This window comes from Peromyscus maniculatus, chromosome 3, assembly GCF_049852395.1.
Source record: "Peromyscus maniculatus bairdii isolate BWxNUB_F1_BW_parent chromosome 3, HU_Pman_BW_mat_3.1, whole genome shotgun sequence".
Lineage (NCBI taxonomy): Eukaryota > Metazoa > Chordata > Mammalia > Rodentia > Cricetidae > Peromyscus > Peromyscus maniculatus.
Window position 1 is genome coordinate 120,302,324 of NC_134854.1, and position 18,821 is coordinate 120,321,144.

At 44.2% G+C, this 18,821-nt stretch overlaps 1 protein-coding gene across 11 annotated transcripts in view; it reads left to right on the forward strand.

The window, feature by feature from the left end:
- The window catches only part of Mitf (melanocyte inducing transcription factor), a 221,250-nt gene that overhangs the window by 143,094 nt on the left and 59,335 nt on the right, over positions 1-18,821 (forward strand). The window contains exon 1 of one of the 11 annotated variants that reach the window (XM_076567449.1): positions 7,681-9,340. The exons of the other annotated variants lie outside the window; for them this stretch is intronic. The gene's annotated coding sequence lies outside the window, so the exon portion shown is untranslated. Of the gene's footprint in view, positions 1-7,680; positions 9,341-18,821 lie in introns of those variants that run through there. 11 annotated transcript variants of the gene reach the window in all.

Genomic DNA, 18,821 nt, shown 5'->3' on the forward strand with positions numbered 1-18,821 from the left:
TAAATAGTTTTATACACTCCCTGTAGGGATTTCCCCCTGAATTTATGGTTCCATTTTGGTTGGTGGTGATGGTGGTTTCTCTTCCCTCAACTCCTCCCTTCGGTATCAGAATTTTTGCTGTTATTTTAGCACTTAAAGCCAGAACTTTAGATCTGCTTGTTTTCTCCTCTTTGCTTTGAAGTGATGGCCAGCGGTAGTAATGATTATATTATTGCATGAGAAGGTCAGCATCCTCTCCACAGACGTTGCCTGTTTCGTCTCTGCAGTTAAAGAAGGGCTAGGTTTAAAGACGACTGATAGATATAAACATGCCTTAGAACAGGAGAGACTATGGGCACGTGTAAGCACAATCCAAATTTAACTTCACCCTACTAAAATAAGTGGCTGGAATTTGTGTTAAAATATGTAAATTGGCACAGTGGCTTTGCTCAAGGTTATCGCTGCAATCAGTGCTAGAATATCGGCTCTTGCCCCGAATGTGTCTCCTTCTATTGCCTTTTTGAGTGTCGGCCTACATTTGAACGCTGTAGCATCCCACATAGCATCTCCCGGCCTTTCCAGATCTTGTTTATAATGCCATCACTATGTGAGAAGATGAAATAAAACTTGGCGTATAGAAAGCACATAACCCAGGATGCAGTTAACATAGAATGTTCTAGAGAGAGTATTGCTTTAGTCACTGTTTAAAATGGATCATACCAGAAGATGGTCAGGGTGAGTCAAAGGCAAAGGTGAGTCAAAGTGTTTCCTCCTGGAGATCTTGGGGACGTTGCTGGGTTTGAATGTAATGCTAATCAAAGGCTCTGTTACCACTTTCCTTTCAACTAGATTGGGGGCTTTAGGGTGCTGGAATAAAAGCTCAGTTGGTGAAGTGTTTGTCTTGCAGGTGTTAGAACCTGAGCTTGATCCCCACACCCAGGTCTACAACCTCAACACTGGGGAGGCAGAGACAGGAGGATCACTGGAGCTCACGGGCCAGCCAGGCCAGCTGAATTGATGAGCCCCAGGTCCAGGAGAGACCCTGTTTCAAGATATAAGATATAGATTGACAGGGGAAGACACTTGATGTCAACTGCTAGCCTTCACATCCATAAACATGTGCCTGTGTAGCCACACACATGCACACACATACGTGAGACCCAGAACCTAGGAGACTGGGTGCATGCAGTCTTTATGTAGCTGAAGTGGATGTTTTTCATGCATTTTACCTAAGAGTTCAGTGAATTGCTGTTCACCTGCTACTTTCTGAGGAGTACACTGCTTCTGATGGGTGGGTTTAGCAGACTTGTGCACATCACACAGGTCTTGCAGTTTTCCTAGAAACAAGATAAAAAGGTTCAGGGATCTGGGCAATTAAAAAGAAGCAGAAGGAATTGAATCACCCAGTTGTGAAGGATTTTAAAGAGTTGTAAAGAGGCCTAAAATGAAAGATAGAATTCAGATTGCTCCCTTCCTTACCAATGGCATACATAACTCCGTTGTAATCTCCTCTGTTGGCCCTGGTTTTTATATAATTAAATTTTAGAGGTTGGAAATTTTGTTGAGACTAAATTAGAAGCGACAAACCAGAGACATTCCTGCCAGTTAGGAAAGGATTAACAAATTCTTATTGGCTAACTTACAAATATGTAACATTTTTCACACTGCCTAAAGGTGACAAGATCAGCCCTGTTTTTCTAGTGAACTAGTAAAAATTAGATTAATAAGTACCAGGCAATGAACCTTTTCTTTTGTCTTTCTCACCCCCACCCCACCAAAGAAATCTTACCTTTGAGTACTCTAGCTGTGGAGCTTGGCGCCTTAATTAGCCACATGTTCCTTTTACCTCCTGGGAAATAAGTACAGGCTAAAATTGGGGATCAAGACACAGACGTACATTGACTTAGCACACGCCGCCAAGTAATTCATCAAGGAATGTTGGTAATTAGTCCTGCCTCTTTCAACTCTTGGCTTATTTTATAAAACTGGTTGATTTAAAATAATGCCTGCTGATGTATTGCCCACGCGTTTTAGGATGGGGACTTGGCTCCTCAACAAAAGCGAGATTGTGTCCTGATGGAAAAGTGCTCTCTTGGTTTTGTGTTTTCACAGATTCTGAAGGTCCATCTCTGTCCCCTATTAACTTGGTTGCACATTCTTTGTATTTACCCCATTCAGCATTTCACAGGGCCTTCTCTTTTTGCCTTGGTGGAAAGAACAGGGGAGCAAACTTAAAAAATAAAATGCAAGCTCCCCGGGGGTGGGTGGGTGTAAGGAGCTTGTCAAAGTGTGTCAGTTCAGAGTGGTTTGATGGAATTTAATTGGAATCCTTCATCTGGTGCAAGCTGCAGTAATGATCTTCTTGTATTGTTAAATGCTTGCTGATATTTATGGCAGACAGATTAATCTCAAAAGGTTGAGTTTCTGGGGTGAACAAGACCTTGTGACTGCAGCCTCAAAGCGTGTGTAGTTAACTGTTTTAGTAGTACTAACCTGGATGTCAAATTCCCACACTAAGCGGTATATTTACCATTATGCTTTGAGATGTGGCTCGCACTCAGAGCTGCTCTTGAAAATCTGGTGTTAGCCTGAGCCTAGTAATATGCCAAGTGACCTTGGGCATAGCTTTCCTCCTTGGACATTGGTATCCTCCTCTGTGAACTAGGGCAGGAAAGTCTGCTCTAGAGAGTCTGGAGATGTAAATGAAATATCCACCTGCACAGTGCCACTCATCAAGTGGAATGTGAGTCCAGCTTTGACTTCAGATCTTTGGGTGCTCACATGAAAGAAGGAAAAGAAACAGACAAAATTTATTTCAATGTATTTTATATTACCCAGTGTATCTAGAATATTATTATATCATATGAGAAATAGCCACAAAGCTCTAACCATTTTTTTCCATATTAAGTCTATGTATTGAGCATCATACTGTCCTCAAATTTGGGTACATATTTCATGTCTTCAACATATTCTAGTCTGGAGACTAAATTTAATCAGAACGACTTGATATGAGTTTGGATCTCATAAAACTTACACCCAAAAGAGTCTATCTATTTGCCAAAGTTGTTTTAATCCTGTTTAAAAGATTTCTAGTAGCTGGGCTGGAGAGATGGTTTAGTGGACAAAGGGTGTTGTCATGCAAAGGTGAAGAACAAGAGTGGATTTTACTCCCTAGAATCGATGAGAAGCCACACAAAATAGCATGCATCTGGCATCCCAGTGCTCTGTGGGGAGAGAGGAGGTAGAGATGAGAGAATCCCAGGAAACTAGGGGCCAGGTAGCCTGGTGTCCATGGCAGGCAACAACAAGAACCCCTGTTTGGAAAGGTTGGGTGATAAGAAGCAAGAATGGTATTTTTCTCTGAGTCTACACTTGCACAATGACACGTACACGCCTAAACTCACACACCTGAGCACACTCACACAGGATTAAGGAAAAATATTTCCAGTAACTAAATTGGATATTTGCTTCAATTTAGGTCTACATGAGATAGAAATTTCAGCTCCTTCTAAATTGGCCTCAGTCCCAAGGCTCATTGTGGCTGTGACCTTCAGACAGCACAGATCTGAAACATTTAGCACACTGTTGAGTACAAGAAGAGTCCTCAAAGAAGAACTCTGCTTTTTTGGTTATAATACATTTATAATATCTAGGGAGGGGAGATTGCTTACTTGGTAGAGTGACTGCAAGCATGAGGGCCCATGTTCAGTTCCCAGTATCCATATGAGAAGCTGTCAAGGAGCATGTAGTCATAATGTACAAGTACAGACAGACAGACCGACCCCTGGGGTTTACTGACAGCCAGCCTAGTCTAATTAGCGAATCTAGACTAGTATGAGACCCTGTCTCAAAATACAAGGTGAATGGTTCCTGAAGGACAAAACCCAAGGTTGACCGCTGGCCTCTGCATGCACACACACACACACACATACACACACACACACACACACACACGCGCGCGCGCGCGCGCGTACCTACATACACACATGTACCTGCACACACACGAACATTTATAATACAAGAACACATCTGCGTACCCACATGTACCTTCACACTTTACAGTAGCTTGTATTTATTAATCACTGAGCACAGTAATTATTATCATCACCCCTAAGTTGCAGTCTTCATGAGCCACTATTACACCTGCCCATACAGACACAATTTAGTTATTTGTTTCTTTCTCATAATTTTGACCCAGGCTCACTGTCAACAGATCATGCCTGACTGGCATTTCCTGTTAAAAAACAGCTCCTGTGGGAGAGAGCAGTGAAAAGACACCCTCCCCTGAGGTGCCAAGAGCTGTCCATTCAGACATGAGTGTGGAGGCAGCTCTTGACTTGTTAGTCACACATCTTACTCATGCGCTAAGTCCAGGTCCCTTTCCAACCTACACATGCCACACTTGCATAGCACTTCCCCAGCCTGCTGAAGATGTCTGAAACTCTGGGAACGCACAAACATTCCATCAGGTTCTTGGTGTCGAGGAGACACGGAGGAATCAGATGAGTTGCCCCCGTTTGTCGTATAATGAACGTTGGCTAATGGCTTGAGTGCCTTTTGCTTCGTGTGGAGTTTTATGTGTGATGTTTACTTTCTTTTCTCACTGAACTTTCAGAGCGTTTTAAGGAGATTTCAGCACAGCCCATAATTCAATAAAATTAGTTCTTATTCACCAGGCATTCAAGTTTTCTGTTCTCATGCTAATTCTCAACCATTTTTAAACCAGAAATAACTCACCTAATGTGATAATTTATTTTGTTAAGTACCTTCTTATTCTTAGTGCAAAGAATGAGTCCGTTATATTGGGATTAGTGCACTGTGGACAGGCTTGTGTTCTTCCTGTAGTTCCAAGAGCCTCCAAAGTCCCAGCACACTTACCAGCATGGAAGCCAAGACAACAGAAATGGTCCTGTTGCTACAGCTTCAAGAAAGAAAAATTATTCTATTTTTTTTTTAATTTCCTGGTTTCCTCTGTTGGGAATCGTGTGTGTGTGTGTGTGTGTGTGTGTGTGTGTGTGTGTGTGTGTGTAATTATTTATTATATAATTTATCGCCTTTTATTATTTAAAATAATATCTAGCCAGCCTTTTAGCCATTGTCAATTTCATTTCAGCTTCCTAGTAGCTTTTTAGGTTTGCTTTAAAAGCTCAGAGCTAAATTTTCTTCTTGGTTTATTAGTTGACACAATCTTAATAGAATTCCTAAAACTATTGTGAATGTGGGCCATTGTGCTTGTTTTCTTGGGACATCTCATATTCATAAAGAGAAGACAGACGGGCTGCCCTGAAGAGACGTTGAATATTTGTGAACACTCTCCATTCCGCTTGACTCAAAGCTGAGGCGCTTAGGGCTTCACTGCCAGCCCTGCCCCTTAGAATGCTGTCTGTATCTCAGAGCTTTCTGAAGTGTGTTCAGGGACCCAAAGGCCTTGCCTCCCCTGGGGCCTGACTAAAAAGCAGATTCCCTCCGCCTACCCCACACCTTCCTGGCCACTCCAAAGTCGGTTCGAGTTTAAGAGTCGCTGACAAAGAAATCTGGAAATCTTCCAACACCACTGAAAAGATAAGTAAGTCCAGTCAACTAGGCCTTCTTCCTGGAGGGTTTCAGAGGTCCTTTGAGATGTAAGGATCCATGGTGACCCACCATCAAGGCCCCAAACCGAAAAGAGAGGGAAGACAAGCAGTGCTTCTGGAAGCGACCAGCAGAGGCTGCAAAATCCCCACCAGCTGCTCTTCAGGCGGATAAATCTGTTATATGCAAATCTGATTAAAAAATACAACAAACCTTTCAAATCTGGAGTAGATGACATGAGAATCAGAAGAAACTCTAGAGTTCCTGTCTTAAGCTACAGAAACCACTGGGTCTCTGAGAGCCGCAAAAGGCACACAGATCCCTTTGTTGACAGAATTTGTGAATTCTGCAGAGACCTCCCATACATTCTCCTCCTAAATGCAAACGCTGTTGTGTTTAACAAAATACAAGTCAAATGTGTGAAGTGCATGTTTCAGTTTTTCTTCTTTTCCCTGAGGGTTTTTTGTTTGTTTGTTTGTTTGTTTGTTTCTAATCAAGGCAAACCAAAAGCACAGCTCTTAATCAAAAAGGAGCTTGAAACATAGGCAACTGCTATGTTTTAAAAATTGGTAAAAACAGGAGTGTGGTGTGTGGCGTGGGAGGGTGGTGCTGGTCAGCATCTGACGTCTTTCCTCTTCATGTTCCGCCTTACTATTTTGATTCAGGATCTCTGAACTGGTCCTGGCGCTCCTCGGGTTGTTTCGGCGGGTTGCCCAGTGAATTCAAGGAAGCTACCTGTCTCCTCCTCCTCCAGCACTGGGATTACAGACCCTTGACCACAGCACACAGTATTTTGTGTGGGTGCTGGGGAACCAGACTCAGTTCCTAATACTTACCTGGCAAATACTCTAGCAACTGAAGTGTCTTCCCAACACCCAAGAATTAGAGCGGTTGTAGGTTTGTAGCAAAACTGAGGGAAAGGAACAGAGATTTCCCCTTTAGCTTCCTCCCTGACTTCCACCCTACATGTGCCCCCCCATTGTCAGCATCCCCTCAACCACAAGGTCCATCTGTAGCAGGGAGTAAACAAGCATATGGGCGTATCATTGCTATGTCAAGTCTGTACTTTACATCAGGTTCACCCCAGTACCTTCTGTAGGTAGAGAAGAACATCTAGTGAATTTATCCATTCTAGTATCATCCGGGGTATCTTTCCACTGCCTGGGGAATGAATCTACCTGCTCCTCTGACATAAAAAGCTACTACTCCCTTATAGGAAACAGTCTTTTTTCTTAAATGATCGTTAGATCATGCTTTGGAAATCGACTTAAAGTGTGGATTTAGTTGAATATAACAGTCACATTATTATTATTATTATTATTATTATTATTATTATTATTATTATTATTTATTCTGGACAGCAGCTGGCCCTGGCTGCCTGCTCTCTGACATCAAGGGTCTTTCCCCTGATGTGTGAGTATGATCAAATTGGATGTTCCCTTGTCACTGGAGTGCTGACATCCACAAAAGTGTATTTCCATCTTTTTCCCTTCACTGTCTCAGTTTTCTGCCTTCAGGTTGTAGATCAAGTCACAGCCAGCATGATTTGCTCTCTGGAAAATGATTGATTCATAACTTGGGAGGTGTCACAGAGAAAGCAGCGCTTTCTAATGCTGGAGTTTTTCAGTTCTTTGCGGGGGGGTGGAGGGTGAGGGTGTATGGGTGGGGGAGAGGAGACATGCATTCTTGTCAGTATGGGTGTACATATATGTGTATCTGTGTGTGGAGACCAATGGATACCCTGGGGTATTGTTCCTCAGAAACACGATCCATCTTCTTTATTGAGACATGATCTCTTACTGCCCTGGAGCTCACTGAGTGGCTAGTCGGGCTAGCCATCCAACCACATGGATCCCCTTGTCTCTGCTTCCTGGCCCTGAGATGACAGAAGCATGCTTTTTATGTGGGTGCTGAGAATCAAACTCAGGTCCTCATGCTTGTACAAGCACTTCACCAGCTGAGCCATCCTCTCATCTCCCACCCAGGCTCTCGAGTCCTTAATAGAGCTTTAGAAGATGCACTCCTCAGCAGGTGCCGGTGGCGCACATCTTTAATCCCAGCACTTGGGAGGCAGAGCCAGGCAGATCTCTGTGAGTTCGAGGCCATCCTGGTCAACAGAGCAAGTTCCAGGACAGGCACCAAAACTACACAGAGAAACCCTGTCTCGAAAAACCATAAAAGAAAATAAAAAAAGAAGATGCACATCTCTAAAGTGAGCCATGCCACACACTGCTTCACCAGAAGACTCTGCCTGCATCCTCCTAGCTTGTCTTCCTTTCTTCTGCACACATTATTAAGAACAGGAAGTCAGAGGAGCTGGGAATATGGCTGGTCAGAACACCAGCAAGCCCCGAAATTCTCCCGTCTCTGCCTCTATATTACAGGTTAAAGGTGTGCTGTCTATGCCCAGCTTTTTGCACAGGGGGGTAGGGATTTGAACTCAGTTTCTCATACTTACATAATAAGTACTTATATCCTCTGAGCAACCTTCTAGGCTCATTAAAGACTTTTCAGTCAGTTATTGTTGAATTACATTTCAGCAGCAAGGACAATTTAATTCTTAAAAAGCACCTGGTTAGTCAGGTTCTCAGAACAGTAACATTTATGAAAGGTGAATTTTGAGATGCCTGGCCATACTTTTCAATCTTCTTGACCCCACCCCCCACCCCTCATAATGCACCCTTTACCTTGAGGTCATCAAAGTTGTTTTGAAGATTAACAGCAAACAAGATGATACACAAAGAAAATTCTGGGGAGTGTGGTATAAATTGGGATTAAATTTTCAAGAAAAATTAATAGAGATGTTGGGCTATCAAAATGTTCCTTATTCAGAAATTAAACTTTTGTTATAAGCCCAGAAGCCATCATCTTGAGCCTGGAGCTCACATTAAATATGAGTGACCATGCCTGCTTCTATTAATATTTAACTTTCTAAAGCATTATTTTTCTTCAAGTAGAGATTCAAAATATATTTAATTACAGCCTCTGGCTAAGCCCCAGGGCTTGCACTGTGGAAGCAGCTAGACAGAGGAGACAAGCGGATTGTGCTCCCCGAGTTTTCAAAGTTATTTGGCTTAGAATTTCCATGGTATGTTTCTCACGCAGTAATCCACAGCTAAATTGCTTCCTCCCATCTAGACTGGATGTGTTTTGATGCCTGTGTTCTGGAATTGCCTGGCTTCTTCCTAGGTCCTGCTGCCCCACCCGACCCCCATCTCTTTATAATGTAAATACAGTTTTAACATCTTCCTTTGTTCCTCTTTTTCTTACATTCTAGATGTATGTCAGCTTGAGTGCTCTGTTGTCAGTAGTGGTGACTTGATGGCCTTTCTGTTTGCTCTTGAACCATTTACCCTAATTTCAACATATTATTCTACTTGAGATAAGACTGGAGGCCTTTGCCTTCTGTGGATCTCGCAAACTTCACAGCTTTACTATTGTTCCGTGGCTGTGAAATCAAGCACACATACGTGGCACACCCTGCCCCAGCATGGACCTCAGGTGTGACCTTGGGGAAATTCTGGGCCTTGATCTCCCTGTCTGGTCTGAGTGAATGAGATTCCCCTCCCACCTCTGACACGTGAAGAACCCACCCCTTTTTCTTTGAGAAGCATCCACCTCCAACAGCTGAAGTCTCATCGGTGATAAGACTTTAAAAGCTCCTGACTGGAGCATCAGGTTTGCGTCGTGTATTAAATGTACATTCCAGATGAGGAGATGAAGAAGGGCAGTGTATATATCAGTTCCCTTGTGGACTAAGTCACCAGTTTCTCCTTGAGAGTGGCTGCAGGTGAGTCAGAAAGTCTCTTTTACTTTCATTGAAACATTCGAATTATTTTTATCTAACTGTGCCTTGCTAATTATAGTAAAAATTAATCCAGACTATCACTTACTGAATTTCTGAGCCTTCCCTGAAGGGTCTGTAAAGATGCGACTGAGCACAAACATGTGACTTACAGGTGACCTGAGTGTCAATCCAGCTGCCACCATTTCATGTACGGGGGCTCCTGAAGCCCCATACTGAATATTTAATTCTCGGGTTTGCTAATTCTGTACAGTAAAACCGAATCTCTAGGACAGTTCATGGTCACAGAACACTCCTCAACTCCTGTAGACAGGAAACAATAGAGGCTGGGGTGTTCCTTTCTGTTAGATGCCATGCAGGTTTTGCTTTTACCTTCAGTTAACATGTAAACGCCGGTTTTTGTTGTGTTAAGAGAGACTTGGGTTGTGTTGATCACTGTCTTTCTTGAAGGCTTCCTTTAGAGTGATTGCCAATTTTTCTCCTCTTATTTCTCAGCCTAAGAGAATACTCTTATAGTTTTTGTATCCATATCTACTCTTCCATCTCTCTCCCCCCTCATTTACCCTATTTTCCATGTACCTCATACTTGGAATCGCACCGCCTACCTTCAGTTTCTAGCTCTGTCCTTAGTTAGCTTTAAACGTGGGACAAACTCCCCTTTAACTGGATCTCAGTGTAAACCTCAGCTTCCTCATCTGTAGAATGGACCTCCTCCATCCTCTTGCTCTGGTATGTAATACCTGAAGTGGTCTGATTAATAAGCAAATCGTATTTGTGGCACACAGGGGTCTTCTGGGTGTATTTGTTACAACATGCTAATGTTGGGAGCATCTAGGGGCAAGCTTGTTCATAAAGTGGAAGTCTTAGCTGGGTGATTGTCCATAAAGTGCCTGCTCCTCCTTTGGGCTCCATCCAGCCTGGGCTGCAGGGGCCTTGCTCTCAGGGGAATTGATAAGGGCAGAGTAAGCAGCCCCAGGGTGTTCCCTTGTGAGCACGCAACAGTCCTCAGGGAGGCGGAGTAAAAGGGGAGGCTCGTGGTGTGTGAACTGTGCAGTTTGGGAGAAGAGACTGAAGGGTCCGGCATAAGGCCCTCTGAGCAGGCCGGTGGACGTTTAACCAGCTGCTGCTGCCTTAGGGATTACTGATTGTTGTTATCAGTGCTCTGCTTACAAAGGTCCACAGGGGCTTTTGAAGGGACTGCCCCTAACCTCCCTCCTTTATATATGCCCTAACCGCCATAGACCGTAATTCTTGCAGAACACTGCATTTCCCCCCTAGAACTGTATAGGTGGAGCTAGAGCAGAAACACCTGAGCCAGTTGAGGAAATGAGTGAACTAACATGTCAGCCCTGCTCACTGCTGAGCTGGGTGCCTTTAAGCACAGTCTTGAAGGACATGGATAAAAGACTGGCTGGGTGGCTGTTACTTCTCCGGTCACGAAGGCACTTGTTTTTGGAGCATATAGAGAGGCCACAGCTCGACCTCACAAGGTGGAAGTCATGTTTCTGGAGGGCCTCGTGTTGTACCACAAAAGCCTAGGGTAAGACGTGTGGCGTGAAGAGAGGGATAGAGGGACAGCATGTGTTCTGGGGTGTAGGTGCAGAGCATGGCGGTAGGGGGGGAAAGATCAAGAGAATATTGCACAGGACCAGTGCTTGGGTCAAATCAGATGCAGCGGTGACTGCTTTGCCTCTCTGATGCACATTTATTCTCCTTTAGTAGGGGAAGGCTGTCTACACAGCTTTTGCTGGGAGCTGCTGTAGCTGAACCATTGGTTTTATAGGAATGGAATTGGTAGGGAGGCGATCAAAATTATTCGGACAGTGGAAGTATTGATTCCAGAATCAATAAGACATTGGTGGTTAATTTAAAAAGTAGAATGAGGGATAACATGACGGCAGCATTGTTACATGACAAGGACAGGGAGAAGCCCTGCTCCTCTGGGTGTTTCACCCAGAATGGCATTGAATATAGTAGAGCTAGTGATGGGCCAGCCATATACAGAACGTGGAGCTAATGATAGGAGCTAATGATAATAATGGAGCTCATGATAATAAAAGTAATGATAATAATGGAACTAATGATAGGGCATCCATGTACAGAGCCAGTGAAGGCTCTCCCATGTTCGCTTGTCATGTGAGGAGTGAATAGACCAGTTTAGCAAAGAAATATAAGAAGAGAATCTTCAGTCAAAGAAAGTGTGGACAAAGGCCCTGTGGCAAGAAGGAGCAGACACGGAACAGGAAGAAGGCTGCTCTTACTGTAGGCATGCTTCTCACCCTCTGGGTGGTGACTCCTTTGGGGGTTGAAAGACCCTTTCTCGGGGGCCGCATATCAGATATCCTGCATATCAGATATTGACATTACTGAATGGAAAAAAAAAGGAAAGGACATGACTGCTCCTGGGTATGGTAGTGGAGAAAGTTTATTGCAGATAAAAGGGACACATAGTCAGAGGCAGGGACATCTGGGAGAGTCCAGAGTGGACATGACCCTGAGCAATGTGAGGAGATGGGGAAGGGAGAGGGAAGAGAGGGGGACCAGGTCCAGTGGCTAAGAGGGCAAAGGTATAAAACAAGTGGGTAGTCAAAATGGCTGAATTATATAGAGAAGAGCTGCCCAGCCCCCTGGACTGGAGAGTTCAGGGTAGGGGTGCAGGGTCTGCAAGCCAGGAGGACCCTGTAACAGGCAGGGACTAAGAGATGCTAGGAGAATCTGGCAGCCAGGTTCGCTTTGATGTGTTAAATAGGTACATCAGCCATGTGTCCCAGGGTTTGAAACTTAACAATTAGCATTCATCACAGTAGCAAAATTACAGTTATGAAGTAGCAACGAAAGAGATTTGACAGTTGGGGGTCCCCACAACATGAGGAACTGCATTAGAGGGCTGCAGCATTAGGAGGGTTGAGAACCACTGCTCTAGGGGACCTTGATGAGAAGAGAGGTGCAGAGCTTGAGGAAAGGCTAGGGGAAGCCATTAGCTTCTGGGCCCGTGTCTAAGTCCAGCAACGTGCACGGGACTCGGTAGTATAATCAGCACTTCAGTCCAGGAAAATTGTGGAGAGTGTTGCAAGAGAGGACATGAGCCTTGGGACTCTGGAACCTACCAGCAGAGCACAGGGAAGAGAAAAGAGCTGCTGAATTGAGCAGAACCAGGAGGAGGAGCACTTGGAGAGCCTGGTGTGGTGAGAATGTGAGGAGAGTGAACAGTGCAGAAGAGGTTGAGGATTTGAAAGGACCACTGAACTGGTCCTTGACATGATCCTTTCACACAAACAGGCCGAGGAAAGTGGGTCCTCAAACTTATTCAGTGGTTGGGGAAAGGAACTGGAAACAGGCATATATTTCATTCATTCATTCATTCATTCATTCATTCATCTCTCGAACCATCATCACATGTCTGTACATTGGAATCTAATGGTAAGGAACCACACAAAGGCCTTGTTCTCTAGAGGATCTCTAATAAGTGGGAAGATGGACACCTACTCAATCTCCCACCACCAAATTGCTGAGTGGCCAATAAAGGCTCCGGTTAACGGTAAAAGGCCACAAAGAAGGCATTTTGGAGTATATAGCAGAGGAGAGAAAAAGTTAAGAAGGGACTCTGGAGCTGCAAGAGGCACAGGCGTTGAGTATGTGAAGGTTGTGGCGGAGTCCCTCCAGGAGACAGAGCAAAGCTGGTTGGTGCCTGTGATGTCAGAAGATGTCACACCCAACAGCCAAGAAGTGAGTTCTACCGTGGTTGCATGTGCATCTGGAGGGAAAGGATTATGCTTGTGCAAGTCTCCAAGAGGTCAGTAACCAGCACATCTGGAGTGTTATAAGGCATCTTAATAAGAAGTGTCTTTACCTCTAGAGCGCAGGGGTGGGGGTGGGGGACCCAGAGAGGCAAGGGCAGGGATAGCCAGACTTGGGGTTTAAGTGGAGTTTATTGTTTGTGGACCTGTTGCTTCTCTCTGACGTGATCTGGGCACGTGGTCTTGAGACTGCTTCTCGCCAGCTCTTCAGAAAGCTGTCAGTTCAGGTACACTCTTAAGACCGCTTTTGAAGCTTCTCTTGGAACCTCCTGGGATAAAATTCTCCCGGGAGAGTCGGATCCTCTGGGACCCCTGCACAAGTTGTTATTTTAGGATCCATGACTTTCTGGTCTCATCAGTGTCAGGAAAAAAGGGAGATAAAAGTAGGAGACTTCTTAGAGGCATGACTTTCCATGCCCCTGAGTTTAATTTTCATTTTATGTATACGGGTGTTTTACTTGCATGTACGTCTGCTCATCCTTTTCATACCTGGTTCCCGTGGAGGCCTGAAGAGGCCATTGGATCCCCAGGAACTGCAGTAAGATGGTTATGAGTTGCCATGTGGGTGCTAGGAATCCAGCCTGGGTCCCCTGAAGAGCAGGGGTGGCTACTTACTGCTGAGCCATCTTTCCAGCCCCAGGGCCACTAACTGTAAGTGGAAGTTACACCTGAATGTTGCCTCTCTCTGAGGCCACATGGGCAAAGTAGAGGTTCCAGAGTCCTCCAGGCCTTAGAAAGCCTTTCCCAAACCTCTCTGCTTCCTTTTGTCTCCCAACTTGATGCCTTAAGTAAGTTTAATAAGGGTTTCTTCCAAAGGTTTTTGCTTACAAAAAGGATGATCTTTGCCGGAGGAGAAGTGGGGAGGAAAGGGATGGAAAGGCGGGCCCTGGTGGGGGCCAAGGGAAGGAATGTCCTTCCTGCCAGGCCTCAGTGCCAGTGGGAGGCTGGCCCTCTCCTCCGCTCCCAGCCAATGCCCGCTCACTCACCTACCCAGCCCTGCTGCTGGCTCTTTAATTTTTTTTTTTTTTTTGCACTGATAATAAGTTTTCCGTGAAGAAATTAGAATCATGACACTTCCCTGCTGCTGTTCTTACCTATGTTGTGTTTCTAGCTCCCCATTCTGTTTCAAGAGGGCCTCATTAATTAGTTTTACATAAAATGTGTGGCACCATTGAGTTTCCTTGTCTCCTTCCTGGCCCTGCTAACTAAACACTTCCCACATCCTGTTCTCTGCTCTCAATCCCGCTTGACTCATGAGGTGACACTGGCTGACACTTGGCAAATCAGTGACCTTCTTTTGGAGCTAGAGCAAACAGAGCTGGCAGGAGACAGGGGTCAGGGGTCAGCACTTGTTCCCGCCCTTTCTCCACTGCAGAGGAACTAGCACCTTAGCCTACAGACGGCACTGTGTCAAATTCCTGAATTTGTTGCCTATTAAAATTGAAAGTTATTTGTTTGTTTTTGAAAAATTACATCCAGGGAGAAAGGTGGGTTCAGATACTATTAAGCACCAGAGGCAAGCAACCATTTGTAATCTTCCAGAAAAGTTGTTTTCATTTAAAACACCCCCCTCCCCAACTTGTGAGGGTGGAATGAGGTATGTGTGAGGCTCGTTGCGCTCCCTGAATGAAGGCTGCCTCGGCATAACTTCTGAAGATTTATTTTTAATGAAAAACAAGTGTGTGTGTGTGTGTGTGTGTGTGTGTGTGTGTGTGTGTGTGTGTGAGAGAGAGAGAGAGAGAGAGAGAGAGAGAGACAGAGACAGAGACAGAGACAGAGAGACAGAGACAGAGAGAGAGGCAGAGGCAGAGAATATGAATGTGAATATGAATATGAATGAAAGTATCTTCAGAGGCCAAAGGCATTGGATCCCCTAGAAGTGGAGTTCTAGGTGGTTGTGAGTCTCACAACATGGGTGCTGGGAATAGAACCTGAATCCTCTGGAAGAGCAGCAGCAGCTCTTAACCACTGAGCAGTCTCTCCAGCATAACTTTGTGTATCTGAGGCTTGGGCTTTTGCACTAAGCTCAACCAGTATCTTCTCAATGAGCTCCATAAAAGGAGCTGTTGAAATGATCTGCAGTGATACGAATTTAATTTAATTTTTTTGGAATTGAATTTTTAGAAAGTCTGAAATATCCTTAGATTTTAAGTCCTACATTACAGTCTATAGTACTTACCTTTAGTTGGAGTTTTTAATAATATGAATAATGTATTTTCACTAATGTAAATGTTTTAGGTCTTATTTTACCCTGCTCCTTTAAGACAAGGACTGTAGCCCAGGCTGGTCTTGCGCTTGTTGTATAGGTGGTAGCTAAAAATGCCATTTGACTTCTGACCTTCCAGCCTTTGCTCCCCAGGTACTGAGATTGTAGGCATGCACCAACAGGATGCAATTACTTTTTTAATGATAATATTTTACTCTTTCTGTCTTGCCATGGCTTAGACAAGTTTCATGGACTTGGGCACGGTCTTTTCAGCTTCCGGCGTAAGTCTTTGGGCCAGTATGCTTCTGAGCTGCCTTCCTATCCACCATCCCATCATTGCCCTTGCAGCCTCCACGGTTAGCTTTCTTTAAGATTGTCTCTGTCCTAGCCGGGCGGTGGTGGTGCACGCCTTTAATCCCAGCACTCGGGAGGCAGAGCCAGGTGGATCTCTGTGAGTTCGAGGCCAGCCTGGGCTACCAAGTGAGTTCCAGGAAAAGGCGCAAAGCTACACAGAGAAACCCTGTCTCAAAAAAAAAAAAAGATTGTCTCTGTCCAAATCGAGTCTGCACCCGTTGTTTAATTATTTTCCTCCCCATGGCCCATTGTCTCAAGTCATGTTTGAGACAGAATAACCAAGTGGTCCCAACCTCACAGTAGCTCCATACTTTTATGTATGAAGAAATTAATTAATGTAGTGTATTCTGAACACTGGCACTTAAAATGCCTTGCCTATATTCAGAATTCCATATGAAAACTAGGCCAGTGCTTGAAACGTCTACATATGATATATGATATATGCCGACTGCAGCTTCCCATCCCTCCATCACTGCCTTCCCCATGACGTAGGAGATAAGTGACTCTTATTTTCCGTGATGTGTCTACCATGCTAATGGAAGTGGCCCAGACTGGGAATTGCCTTCAATTCTGTACCTGAGTGAGAGTCCAGAGGGAGAGGGAGCCCTGTCTAGTCAGGCAAGGCAGAGAAAGGCTGGTAGTGATATAACTTGCTAGATACATGTGAACTGGGTGTTAAAAATTAGAAATGAGTGTGGCTTCTAGCAGTAGAAACTGGACCTTACATCTACATTATGTCTCCCATGTTGGTTGAAAATAAAAAAGGAGAAATGGCCGTTAGTAGAATGGGGACAGTTTACATCACTGCCACAACATCTACTAAGAAGAAATGTGTTCATGTTTCTCTCCTTCCCCTCTTCACCTCTCTCTCCCTCCCCTCCCCTCCGTGTGTGTGTGTGTGTGTGTGTGTGTGTGTGTGTGTGTGTGTGTGTGCATCTTTTTCATCCTCTCAGGCCTGCTTAGTTTTTCCATTTACATAAACCCACAAGGCCACAGCAGCCAGCCTCGTGCTTAATTACAGTCCATTTGAGCTTTTTGAGAACACAGACTGTGTGTGTTTGGTACCCTAGTGCATCTCTAGAGCCTGCAAGGAAGCGGAGACTTCCTGTGGGATCAGAAAATCTTTCTTGAAGTTGAATCCCTCACTCATTCTTCATCCCTTGATTTTCATGTGTGAGGAAGGACTGACTGTCCTGGCTGATTGGGTGATCGATGTCTTCCTCCACAGCAAGGGTTAAGCCAATGGCTCATAGGTTATTCTGATCTAAAATAGACCCCTTTGAAAACCAGCCTGAGGCTCTTTTTTGAATATATGTATACAATGCTCTTTTGATCTTCAGACAAAAATACTACTTTTAATTACTGTGCAGTTGTTAGTTACACCCCTAGCCTCTGGAATGCTGTCATGGTTCCAGGCACATACAGGGCTTTGTGTTTGACTGGGTTATGTTGACTGTCGTTGGCAGTTTAAGCCTTTTACTAGAAATTGCCTCTGAAACATTTCAATGTATACTTTGTCTTTAGAGAAAATGTGAAAACAACCCTCAAATGGATTCAAATTTGAAAATAAAAGTGAATTATATTGCTTTATTTTATTTTTTTACCAAAATGCAATAATGCTACTGTCTATTGTATTTCATTATTTCTAGCTTTATTTGTAGAGATTTTTAAGCCTTCCAAGTAGTGTAAGAACTAGTTTCCTTCCTAGCATTTCAGTTTCAGTTGCTGTGAAACCATGTGGTGAGAACTTGCTGTATGGCCCAGGGATAGTTTTTTCTCTATTCTCTGGGTCTAGTTTGTGGTTGAGGATAGTGATTTCTACATTAGTTAATCTCTAAGATGCTCAGCTGTTAAACATAAAGCTAGCTAGACCCAGCTCTAGAACCTGAGAGTGGCTTGTTATCTAGAGCTCCTCAAAACTTCCAGATGGGTTCCCATACTGCAGAAAGCCTGCTGTAGAATACTGAATCAAGGAGTTCGGGATCATGGTGTGAGTTTTCTGATGGATTCTTGATGTTCCTTTATGCTGGACCAACCTTCTTGCCAATGGGTGTTCATGATGGAGCAGAGATAAGAGGGTGGACTGGAAGATCTTGGACCTCCAACCATCTCAACTATCATTAAAACAAAACAAAACCCAACCTGCTTTTAAAGATGGAAGGAGACCTTGCTGTCCAAGTATGGAGGACCTGAGTTCAGATCCCAGCACCCATGTAAAAAAGCCAGCAAGCATTCACAGACACATACCCAACACACACACACACCTCTAAATAGATCTTAGATGAGGAAACAGCATGAGTCATCATGGCTAAGGGCGATGGTATTACTTGTACCAGGTTAGCAGTCTTGTCATTGGGAGTTTCTTTTTTCATCTGGCCTTTTCAAAATGAGTAACAAGCAGGAGGGGCAACATTGGCTTGCTAACTAATTGCAGATCATTCATCTTTCCTAGTATCGGCTATGGCTGTCATCAGAAACACAGTTCCTTTCTGTAAAGCATGAATGGCCTCATACTACACCCTGGTTTGGCAAGAGTTTAGGCAGCATATGAGCAAGAGGCAGAGGGATCAGGTTGCCCAGGATCTCATTCTGCTGTCCCCAGATGCTAGAGTATCATCTTACAAGAAGAACTACCTAATTGGTAAGACCTAAACATTTAAGCCTAAATGTTTTTCCTACCTGGGGAAAAACATTGCTAATGACAGGAGGCTGGTGAAGGCTGGTGTGACACAGTGCCCATGTATGTACAGAGTCAGCATGTAGCAGATGTCTCTAACTGCCATCCTCACCCTCATTAGCATCACCACCAATCATGAATGACACGTTGATGAACACCCTGCCCTATTCAGGTTGACGCCATGTTGGTTCATTACTTCTCATTGATTTCTGTCCCTGTTTATACTGTCTAGGATTGATATTTAGTTTTGTGCTTCTCATGGATATTTATTTTAGAACCTACTCTATGCCACTAAAGGCATCAGGCACAGGGGATACAGTGGTGAACAAAAGAGGCAAAATATGAATGTTGAGTTTAGAAGTCACACTTCACTGCCTTTTACATTTTTTAGTTTTTAAAGGTTTTATTTTTAATTTTAATTATGTGTGCGTG